General features: G+C 36.0%; 1 protein-coding gene across 3 annotated transcripts in view; it reads right to left on the reverse strand.

The window, feature by feature from the left end:
- Window positions 1-12,338, reverse strand: part of LOC122625775 (angiopoietin-2) — a 163,167-nt gene that overhangs the window by 49,893 nt on the left and 100,936 nt on the right. The window lies entirely within an intron of this gene.

Below are 12,338 nucleotides of genomic sequence, written 5' to 3' on the forward strand. Positions count from 1 at the left end.
TGTTGTTTTTAAATGCACATTAACCGCACTGTGCATCCGCTATCTCGCTCAACCACACAAATTGTTGCGGAACATTTAACTGATTGATACAACTTTCGATTTTTTTTGTTTGTACAGTGGTCTGAAGCGTTAAACCATGGAAACAAATTTTGTCTGCTTCCGAAACAAATGTCTTCAGGTCTTTCAGGAATAAAGTCTCAGCAGCCAAAAACAACTTGTTGGCTGTTTGATAAAATGGTGCACTCTAAGTGCGATGCTTTTAGCGGCCGAACAAGTATGACCTATCTTAGGGCCCAAATCTATAATACTGTTGTGAAGCTTGCCTAGGGGTTGCGAACGAGATGAAATCGATTATGCGCCAAACTGAAGGTGGCGTGAATGGACTAATCAGCAGTTTTGGCGTGGCTACAGGTAGTTTGTCGATCTGATGACATCCTTTCCGCGCTAGATTCACAGTTTAATAGCCTTAAGCTATTAGAGGAAACACCAAAGCGCAAGAAAACCGCTGGTGAAGTCTGCACAAGGGGAACGCCCCGGAGCTTCCGGTAAATTATCAACAGCCGGTCAGTTGTCGATCGCAGGAAATCCTCAAATGTTGAGGCTAAATAATTTTATATCTGAGATTAATTGGTCCGACCTTTACTCCTGCAACAAAATGGCATATTGTATTTTCTATACCGCAATTAAATCATTTAATAACTCTTGTGTTCCGTCTATCTCCAACAAACCTCCTTGGACCTAGACATTATAGAAAATTTAAAGATACCGGTTCATTTCATTTCTAAATATTTTAGTGCTCGGTTAAATTTTGACACGCATAGTGCTCAGTCTTACAAGAACGATTTTCGGCGTGTTAAGCCTGTCTATTCGTCAGGTCGAAATTCGACGGAATTCCTGGCTGTGTTGTAGGAGCGCTTGTCGCTGATAATATTGGATTCTATACGAAAAGACAAACAAAACAAATATGCCTAAAAGCAAGCAATGGTTTTTGAATTTGCCGTTGCTTAACGGCTGATTAATGTATTGAAAGTTAATTAGGGTCTGTTCTTACGTAAAGAATTCTTGTTAGTATAAAAACCAATGAAATGATTTATAGACGTATAATAAATATTAACATATGCTTAAACTATCTTAATATATATAAATCTCGTGTCACAATGTTTGTCCTCAATGGACTCCTAAACCACTCAACCGATTACAATAAAATTCGCACACCATGTGCAGTTCGATCCAACTTGAGAGATAGGATAGTTTAATTCTGGAAAAAGTCAAATGAAAAGCGGGAAAACCGTTATTTACATGCAGCGCCATTTTTAAAACATAGGATGTCATTCTTCTATGCTCATTTCGTTTTATTTAATTTATGAGACAAACTTTATTTGGTTCATAAATAAATTGTAACAGCAGGCATTTGTTTTTGAGGTGGTAAGTAGAACTGTGTTAATTATGTGTACCGTGCATTTGAGGTTAAACTCACCACTTCCACCTTCTTCGACTTCCTCATCCTCCTTCTTCTTCATCAATTAGAAGATACACTAGCCGAACGCAATAAAGCAAGAAGACTAAAGCATCAACAATCACGCAGGTTTTCAGAAGAAGGAGGAGGAAGACGAAGAAGGAAGAAGAAAAAGGTAGAGGAAGGAGGAGGATTAAGAAGATGGAGGAGGAAGGAGAAGGATTAAGAAGATGGAGGGGGAAGAAGGAGGATGAAGAAGAAGAAGGAATAAGGAGCATGAAGAAGGAAGAAGAAGGAAGAAGAAGAAGAAGAATGACCCATAAAAAATCTCTGGAAGCATTAAACAGAACAATGCAAGATCTACGTCGCAATCAACAAATTTTGGGTGGTGCAATAATATTTTTGTCAGGAGATTTCCGTCACACATTGCCCGTCATTCCACGTGCAACGTTAGCGGATCAGGTCAATGCTTGCTTGAAGTATTATTTCCTGTGGCGATATGTCCAAAAATTGACATTGAAAATAAACATGCGTGTTCAATAGCACTATGATTAATCTGCAGAACGGTTTTCGAAGCAATTATTAGAAATCGGAAGTGGCAACCTTCCAAATACAAATGGCTTGATCACTTTGCCAAACAATTTTTGTACAATTCTACAATCTAAAGGGGAATTAATAGAAAGCGTTTTTCCAAATATAATTCAAAATCACAGAAATCACGATTGGTTGACAGAACGAGCAATATTGTCACCAAAAAATGTACATGTCAATGAAATCAATTTTCACATTCAAGAAAAATTGCCAGGCGCACTGATATCATATAAATCTTTTGATAGCGCAATGAATGAAGATGATGCAGTGAATTATCCAGTTGAATTTTTAAATTCCCTAGAACCGCCTGGTATGCCAACGCATTTTTTGAACTTAAAAATCGGCTCATCAATTATTTTACTACGGAATTTAAATGCACCAAAATACCGCGTATTCCGTTGATACCAACAGACATGCCGTTTGAATTTAAGCGACTGCAATTCCCAGTGCGTCTATCATTTGTCATGTCCATCAATAAGGCACAAGGACAAACGCTTCAAGTATGCGGGTTGAATTTGGAGGAGCCGTGTTTTTCTCATGGGCAGCTATACGTAGCCTGTTCAAGAGTTGGCATTCCAAACTCTTTATTTGTATTCGCTCCAAATGGACAAACGAAAAATATAGTTTATTCAAATGTTTTGGATTGAAAATAACAATTTTCAAATAAAATAAATGACTTTCATATAACAAATTCTAGGAATTTTTCACTGAAATTTAAGACTGCATGCGGCGAAGCGCACAGGGCCAACTAGTATTTATAGTATAAATAAATACATAACTAAAAATTTATAAATAAATGGAATTCAATTGAGATTTTTTTAGCTATCTTAATAAATACTAGATTAGTTAGGATAGTATAGTTTTGCTCCCTCACAGGGATGATACTTTTATTCCAGTGTCAGTGTCACAATGACAAGGGAAAACCTCGTGGCAGAGGAAACAAGCGCCATAAGCTAGATCTAGACCCTTAGCTCGATCTATTCGATTCCCAACCATCCAGCAGACCACAACGTAGGTTCTCATGCTAATCAAGGTTAATCCTAACCCTACATTAGCCTGGGCAAGGCTTTATATCTATCAGTTGCATTAGCTTCGTTATATTGAAGTAGGTAAATATAGTGAACAATCTGCAGAACAGTGATAATAAAAGAATATTTTGCACAGGCCAACCTCGTCAATTTTCTTGGCTATTGCATCCGCCAAAATTATCATTGTGCACCCCCGAAAAGCTTTGGAGGCGCAGAGAGGAGGCCGTACGCCCAAAAACGAGCCCTTCTCTACGTTTCGTAAGCCACCTAGATGAGCGCAATCTAGGCAGCCTTCTTTTTGGATCTATGAACCAGTAGGAAAAGTTTCAGCAAGCCAACAATTTGAATCCATGAGCAAGTAAGAAGTTTCTACAAGCCAGATTCGACGCTGAATGAACCCCAGAAAGCCGCATCAAGACGGCAATATGTGAATTGTGAAAGTGCGAGAAGATCACCAGTTAACCCATAACCTCACAGAGCTTTAACATAACCCAAAATTTGGAAAAATGAATCGAAATTAGGCTGCGACGAGCTCTGTGTGCGTGAACAACGGCGAGAAATGTGCGAGAATAGCAGAAATATTTTTTTTTGGTTTTCCTTTTGTTTTTTTTGTAATAAAAGTATTTCTTAGTAAAAGTAGTCGAAAATGCAAGGAAAATCAAAATTGTGAGAGAATGGTGAAGTGAAATATAATATGTTGTAACCAAAAATTGGCCATACTAAACGTATAACCTGAAAAGAAAATATCATGAAAAACTAACCAATATATAAAGGCAATTTAAAAAAAAAGAATAAAAGAACCATAATGTCTTGCGAGAATAAATGTGGTGTGCGATTGCCGTAAAAATAATTTAATTGCCTACATAAAAGTGAATAAAAAAACAAGAGAGAACGCTATAGTCGAGTTCCCCGACTATTTGATACCCGTTACTCAGATGCACTATGGGGCGAACGACCACTTTTTGTGGAATTAATTAATAACTCGAGAACGAAGCAACATATTTAAGTTCCGTTTTTTGATTTATGTTCATGATAAAAATAGTAATATAATTGAGGAAAAATAGGCGTGGTTTTGCCTCCAAACAAAAAAAAAGATGACAAATTTTTTTCAGTGTACAGAAAAAAATTTTTTGATCTAAAAAATTTAAAATATAATCTTAAAATAAACCAATAAAGTAACAATTGGGGGTTGATTATCTTGTTTTTAACAAATATTGAAGTTTTTCTTCTTGCCTCACAGTTTTGTTTCTAAAAATAGCATAAATATGTTTGTAAAACTTATGTTTCCCATAAAATCTAAAATTTACGGAACTAGAATTTTATTGTTATAAATATATTTATGTTTCACACCTATCGCTCATCGTCATCCACGAATTAAAGCTTTGAAACAATTAAAAATGATTTTATTTTATGCATTACTCGTCGTCTTTTTTTTCTATTTCTCGAACAATTTGCTGTTTTTCACTTTGAGGTTAGTCCCTTAAAAGTTAAATTTTGGAGAAAGTGTGCAAAAGTGTGCATTTATACTAATAGCACTAGTTGGCCCTGTGCGCTTCGCCGCATGCAGTCTTAAATTTCAGTGCAAAATTCCTAGAATTTGTTATATGAAAGTCATTTATTTTATTTGAAAATTGTTATTTTCAATCCAAAACATTTGAATAAACTTTATTTTTCGTTTGTCCATTTGGAGCGAATACAAATAAAGAGTTTGGAATGCCAACTCTTGAACAGGCTACGTATAGCTGCCCATGAGAAAAACACGGCTCCTCCAAATTCAACCCGCATACTTGAAGCGTTTGTCCTTGTGCCTTATTGATGGACATGACAAATGATAGACGCACTGGGAATTGCAGTCGCTTAAATTCAAACGGCATGTCTGTTGGTATCAACGGAATACGCGGTATTTTGGTGCATTTAAATTCCGTAGTAAAATAATTGATGAGCCGATTTTTAAGTTCAAAAAATGCGTTGGCATACCAGGCGGTTCTAGGGAATTTAAAAATTCAACTGGATAATTCACTGCATCATCTTCATTCATTGCGCTATCAAAAGATTTATATGATATCAGTGCGCCTGGCAATTTTTCTTGAATGTGAAAATTGATTTCATTGACATGTACATTTTTTGGTGACAATATTGCTCGTTCTGTCAACCAATCGTGATTTCTGTGATTTTGAATTATATTTGGAAAAACGCTTTCTATTAATTCCCCTTTAGATTGTAGAATTGTACAAAAATTGTTTGGCAAAGTGATCAAGCCATTTGTATTTGGAACGTTGCCACTTCCGATTTCTAATAATTGCTTCGAAAACCGTTCTGCAGATTAATCATAGTGCTATTGAACTCGCATGTTTATTTTCAATGTCAATTTTTGGACATATCGCCACAGGAAATAATACTTCAAGCAAGCATTGACCTGATCCGCTAACGTTGCACGTGGAATGACGGGCAATGTTTGTCGGAAATCTCCTGACAAAAATATTATTGCACCACCCAAAATTTGTTGATTGCGACGTAGATCTTGCATTGTTCTGTTTAATGCTTCCAGAGATTTTTTATGGGTCATTCTTCTTCTTCCTTCTTCTTCTTCCTTCTTCATGCTCCTTATTCCTTCTTCTTCTTCATCCTCCTTCTTCCCCCTCCATCTTCTTAATCCTTCTTCTCCTTCCTCCTCCATCTTCTTAATCCTCCTCCTTCCTCTACCTTTTTCTTCTTCCTTCTTCGTCTTCCTCCTCCTTCTTCTGAAAACCTGCGTGATTGTTGATGCTTTAGTCTTCTTGCTTTATTGCGTTCGGCTAGTGTATCTTCTAATTGATGAAGAAGAAGGAGGATGAGGATGAGGAAGTCGAAGAAGGTGGAAGTGGTGAGTTTAACCTCAAATGCACGGTACACATAATTAACACAGTTCTACTTACCACCTCAAAAACAAATGCCTGCTGTTACAATTTATTTATGAACCAAATAAAGTTTGTCTCATAAATTAAATAAAACGAAATGAGCATAGAAGAATGACATCCTATGTTTTAAAAATGGCGCTGCATGTAAATAACGGTTTTCCCGCTTTTCATTTGACTTTTTCCAGAATTAAACTATCCTATCTCTCAAGTTGGATCGAACTGCACATGGTGTGCGAATTTTATTGTATATTCTTAATATATATAAATCTCGTGTCACAATGTTTGTCCTCAATGGACTCCTAAACCACTCAACCGATTACAATAAAATTCGCACACCATGTGCAGTTCGATCCAACTTGAGAGATAGGATAGTTTAATTCTGGAAAAAGTCAAATGAAAAGCGGGAAAACCGTTATTTACATGCAGCGCCATTTTTAAAACATAGGATGTCATTCTTCTATGCTCATTTCGTTTAATTTAATTTATGAGACAAACTTTATTTGGTTCATAAATAAATTGTAACAGCAGGCATTTGTTTTTGAGGTGGTAAGTAGAACTGTGTTAATTATGTGTACCGTGCATTTGAGGTTAAACTCACCACTTCCACCTTCTTCGACTTCCTCATCCTCATCCTCCTTCTTCTTCATCAATTAGAAGATACACTAGCCGAACGCAATAAAGCAAGAAGACTAAAGCATCAACAATCACGCAGGTTTTCAGAAGAAGGAGGAGGAAGACGAAGAAGGAAGAAGAAAAAGGTAGAGGAAGGAGGAGGATTAAGAAGATGGAGGAGGAAGGAGGAGAAGGATTAAGAAGATGGAGGGGGAAGAAGGAGGATGAAGAAGAAGAAGGAATAAGGAGCATGAAGAAGTCAGAAGAAGAAGGAAGAAGAATGACCCATAAAAAATCTCTGGAAGCATTAAACAGAACAATGCAAGATCTACGTCGCAATCAACAAATTTTGGGTGGTGCAATAATATTTTTGTCAGGAGATTTCCGACAAACATTGCCCGTCATTCCACGTGCAACGTTAGCGGATCAGGTCAATGCTTGCTTGAAGTATTATTTCCTGTGGCGATATGTCCAAAAATTGACATTGAAAATAAACATGCGTGTTCAATAGCACTATGATCAATCTGCAGAACGGTTTTCGAAGCAATTATTAGAAATCGGAAGTGGCAACGTTCCAAATACAAATGGCTTGATCACTTTGCCAAACAATTTTTGTACAATTCTACAATCTAAAGGGGAATTAATAGAAAGCGTTTTTCCAAATATAATTCAAAATCACAGAAATCACGATTGGTTGACAGAACGAGCAATATTGTCACCAAAAAATGTACATGTCAATGAAATCAATTTTCACATTCAAGAAAAATTGCCAGGCGCACTGATATCATATAAATCTTTTGATAGCGCAATGAATGAAGATGATGCAGTGAATTATCCAGTTGAATTTTTAAATTCCCTAGAACCGCCTGGTATGCCAACGCATTTTTTGAACTTAAAAATCGGCTCATCAATTATTTTACTACGGAATTTAAATGCACCAAAATACCGCGTATTCCGTTGATACCAACAGACATGCCGTTTGAATTTAAGCGACTGCAATTCCCAGTGCGTCTATCATTTGTCATGTCCATCAATAAGGCACAAGGACAAACGCTTCAAGTATGCGGGTTGAATTTGGAGGAGCCGTGTTTTTCTCATGGGCAGCTATACGTAGCCTGTTCAAGAGTTGGCATTCCAAACTCTTTATTTGTATTCGCTCCAAATGGACAAACGAAAAATATAGTTTATTCAAATGTTTTGGATTGAAAATAACAATTTTCAAATAAAATAAATGACTTTCATATAACAAATTCTAGGAATTTTTCACTGAAATTTAAGACTGCATGCGGCGAAGCGCACAGGGCCAACTAGTATTTATAGTATAAATAAATACATAAATAAATTTATAAATAAATGGAATTCAATTGAGATTTTTTTAGCTATCTTAATAAATACTAGATTAGTTAGGATAGTATAGTTTTGCTCCCTCACAGGGATGATACTTTTATTCCAGTGTCAGTGTCACAATGACAAGGGAAAACCTCGTGGCAGAGGAAACAAGCGCCATAAGCTAGATCTAGACCCTTAGCTCGATCTATTCGATTCCCAACCATCCAGCAGACCACAACGTAGGTTCTCATGCTAATCAAGGTTAATCCTAACCCTACATTAGCCTGGGCAAGGCTTTATATCTATCAGTTGCATTAGCTTCGTTATATTGAAGTAGGTAAATATAGTGAACAATCTGCAGAACAGTGATAATAAAAGAATATTTTGCACAGGCCAACCTCGTCAATTTTCTTGGCTATTGCATCCGCCAAAATTATCATTGTGCACCCCCGAAAAGCTTTGGAGGCGCAGAGAGGAGGCCGTACGCCCAAAAACGAGCCCTTCTCTACGTTTCGTAAGCCACCTAGATGAGCGCAATCTAGGCAGCCTTCTTTTTGGATCTATGAACCAGTAGGAAAAGTTTCAGCAAGCCAACAATTTGAATCCATGAGCAAGTAAGAAGTTTCTACAAGCCAGATTCGACGCTGAATGAACCCCAGAAAGCCGCATCAAGACAGCAATATGTGAATTGTGAAAGTGCGAGAAGATCACCAGTTAACCCATAACCTCACAGAGCTTTAACATAACCCAAAATTGGGAAAAATGAATCGAAATTAGGCTGCGACGAGCTCTGTGTTCGTGAACAACGGCGAGAAATGTGCGAGAATAGCAGAAATATTTTTTTTTGGTTTTCCTTTTGTTTTTTTTGTAATAAAAGTATTTCTTAGTAAAAGTAGTCGAAAATGCAAGGAAAATCAAAATTGTGAGAGAATGGTGAAGTGAAATATAATATGTTGTAACCAAAAATTGGCCATACTAAACGTATAACCTGAAAAGAAAATATCATGAAAAACTAACCAATATATAAAGGCAATTTAAAAGAAAAGAATAAAAGAACCATAATGTCTTGCGAGAATAAATGTGGTGTGCGATTGCCGTAAAAATAATTTAATTGCCTACATAAAAGTGAATAAAAAAACAAGAGAGAACGCTATAGTCGAGTTCCCCGACTATCTGATACCCGTTACTCAGATGCACTATGGGGCGAACGACCACTTTTTGTGGAATTAATTAATAACTCGAGAACGAAGCAACATATTTAAGTTCCGTTTTTTGATTTATGTTCATGATAAAAATAGTAATATAATTGAGGAAAAATAGGCGTGGTTTTGCCTCCAAACAAAAAAAAAGATGACAAATTTTTTTCAGTGTACAGAAAAAAATTTTTTGATCTAAAAAATTTAAAATATAATCTTAAAATAAACCAATAAAGTAACAATTGGGGGTTGATTATCTTGTTTTTAACAAATATTAAAGTTTTTCTTCTTGCCTCACAGTTTTGTTTCTAAAAATAGCATAAATATGTTTGTAAAACTTATGTTTCCCATAAAATCTAAAATTTACGGAACTAGAATTTTATTGTTATAAATATATTTATGTTTCACACCTATCGTTCATCGTCATCCACGAATTAAAGCTTTAAAACAATTAAAAATGATTTTATTTTATGCATTACTCGTCGTCTTTTTTTTCTATTTCTCGAACAATTTGCTGTTTTTCACTTTGAGGTTAGTCCCTTAAAAGTTAAATTTTGGAGAAAGTGTGCAAAAGTGTGCATTTATACTAATAGCACTAGTTGGCCCTGTGCGCTTCGCCGCATGCAGTCTTAAATTTCAGTGCAAAATTCCTAGAATTTGTTATATGAAAGTCATTTATTTTATTTGAAAATTGTTATTTTCAATCCAAAACATTTGAATAAACTTTATTTTTCGTTTGTCCATTTGGAGCGAATACAAATAAAGAGTTTGGAATGCCAACTCTTGAACAGGCTACGTATAGCTGCCCATGAGAAAAACACGGCTCCTCCAAATTCAACCCGCATACTTGAAGCGTTTGTCCTTGTGCCTTATTGATGGACATGACAAATGATAGACGCACTGGGAATTGCAGTCGCTTAAATTCAAACGGCATGTCTGTTGGTATCAACGGAATACGCGGTATTTTGGTGCATTTAAATTCCGTAGTAAAATAATTGATGAGCCGATTTTTAAGTTCAAAAAATGCGTTGGCATACCAGGCGGTTCTAGGGAATTTAAAAATTCAACTGGATAATTCACTGCATCATCTTCATTCATTGCGCTATCAAAAGATTTATATGATATCAGTGCGCCTGGCAATTTTTCTTGAATGTGAAAATTGATTTCATTGACATGTACATTTTTTGGTGACAATATTGCTCGTTCTGTCAACCAATCGTGATTTCTGTGATTTTGAATTATATTTGGAAAAACGCTTTCTATTAATTCCCCTTTAGATTGTAGAATTGTACAAAAATTGTTTGGCAAAGTGATCAAGCCATTTGTATTTGGAACGTTGCCACTTCCGATTTCTAATAATTGCTTCGAAAACCGTTCTGCAGATTGATCATAGTGCTATTGAACACGCATGTTTATTTTCAATGTCAATTTTTGGACATATCGCCACAGGAAATAATACTTCAAGCAAGCATTGACCTGATCCGCTAACGTTGCACGTGGAATGACGGGCAATGTTTGTCGGAAATCTCCTGACAAAAATATTATTGCACCACCCAAAATTTGTTGATTGCGACGTAGATCTTGCATTGTTCTGTTTAATGCTTCCAGAGATTTTTTATGGGTCATTCTTCTTCTTCTTCTTCCTTCTTCTTCTGACTTCTTCATGCTCCTTATTCCTTCTTCTTCTTCATCCTCCTTCTTCCCCCTCCATCTTCTTAATCCTTCTCCTCCTTCCTCCTCCATCTTCTTAATCCTCCTCCTTCCTCTACCTTTTTCTTCTTCCTTCTTCGTCTTCCTCCTCCTTCTTCTGAAAACCTGCGTGATTGTTGATGCTTTAGTCTTCTTGCTTTATTGCGTTCGGCTAGTGTATCTTCTAATTGATGAAGAAGAAGGAGGATGAGGATGAGGAAGTCGAAGAAGGTGGAAGTGGTGAGTTTAACCTCAAATGCACGGTACACATAATTAACACAGTTCTACTTACCACCTCAAAAACAAATGCCTGCTGTTACAATTTATTTATGAACCAAATAAAGTTTGTCTCATAAATTAAATAAAACGAAATGAGCATAGAAGAATGACATCCTATGTTTTAAAAATGGCGCTGCATGTAAATAACGGTTTTCCCGCTTTTCATTTGACTTTTTCCAGAATTAAACTATCCTATCTCTCAAGTTGGATCGAACTGCACATGGTGTGCGAATTTTATTGTAATCGGCTGAGTGGTTTAGGAGTCCATTGAGGACAAACATTGTGACACGAGATTTATATATATTTTTTATATTATAATTATTTATTATTAATATTATTAATATATTTTCTATATTATTAATTAATATTATATATTATTATTATTATATATATTATTATTATATTTATATATTATTAATTATATTATATATTTATTTTATATATATTTCAATTTCCAAAAAATTTTTTTAACGACTTTTAAATAATGGGATTATTCCACTTAAAGTGGTCGTTCGCCCCATAGTGAGATGGTGAAAGTGCGGAGGACACACAACACTCACAGTTTTTGCGGTTTGTGGGCGTTAAAGTGGGCGTGGCAAAAAGTTTTTTGGCAAACCGATAGAAATTAAGGAGACTAACACAAAAATGAAAAAATATCGAAACATTTTTCAAAAGTGTGGGCGTGGCAGTTGTAGGCGGTTTGTGGGCGTTAGAGTGGGCGTGGCAACATGAATCGACAAACTTGCACTGCTTCTATGTCTCTGGAGTCTGCATGCTGAATCTCAACTTTGTAGCTTTTGTAGTTCCTGAGATCTCGACGTTTATACGGACGGACAGACGGACGGGCAGACGGACATGGCCAGATCGACTCGGCTATTGATCCTGATCAAGAATATATATACTTTATATGGTCGGAAACGCTTCCTTCTGCCTGTTACATACTTTTCAACGAATCTAGTATACCCTTTTACTCTACGAGTAACGGGTATAATAAGAATAAATTAATAAGATGAACAATTAAATAAAAGTTTAAACATCGGAGGTACAAAATATAATGTGTACACCTTCGATCATAACCCCCCTTTTCAACCAAATCGCCGAAAGCGCTTTCGACCGTCTGGAAATGGAGCGGTAAGTTTTCCAACTCTTTTATTTAATTGTGTTTTTTAAAATTGAGCTTAAATAAAATAATAAAAAAGTAAAGCTGAATTGCGCCTGCAAAGCCAAAAATATGTAAGAAGAAAAATAATCAAAACAAAGA

The sequence above is a fragment of the Drosophila teissieri genome, unplaced genomic scaffold, assembly GCF_016746235.2.
Source record: "Drosophila teissieri strain GT53w unplaced genomic scaffold, Prin_Dtei_1.1 Segkk7_quiver_pilon_scaf, whole genome shotgun sequence".
NCBI lineage: Eukaryota > Metazoa > Arthropoda > Insecta > Diptera > Drosophilidae > Drosophila > Drosophila teissieri.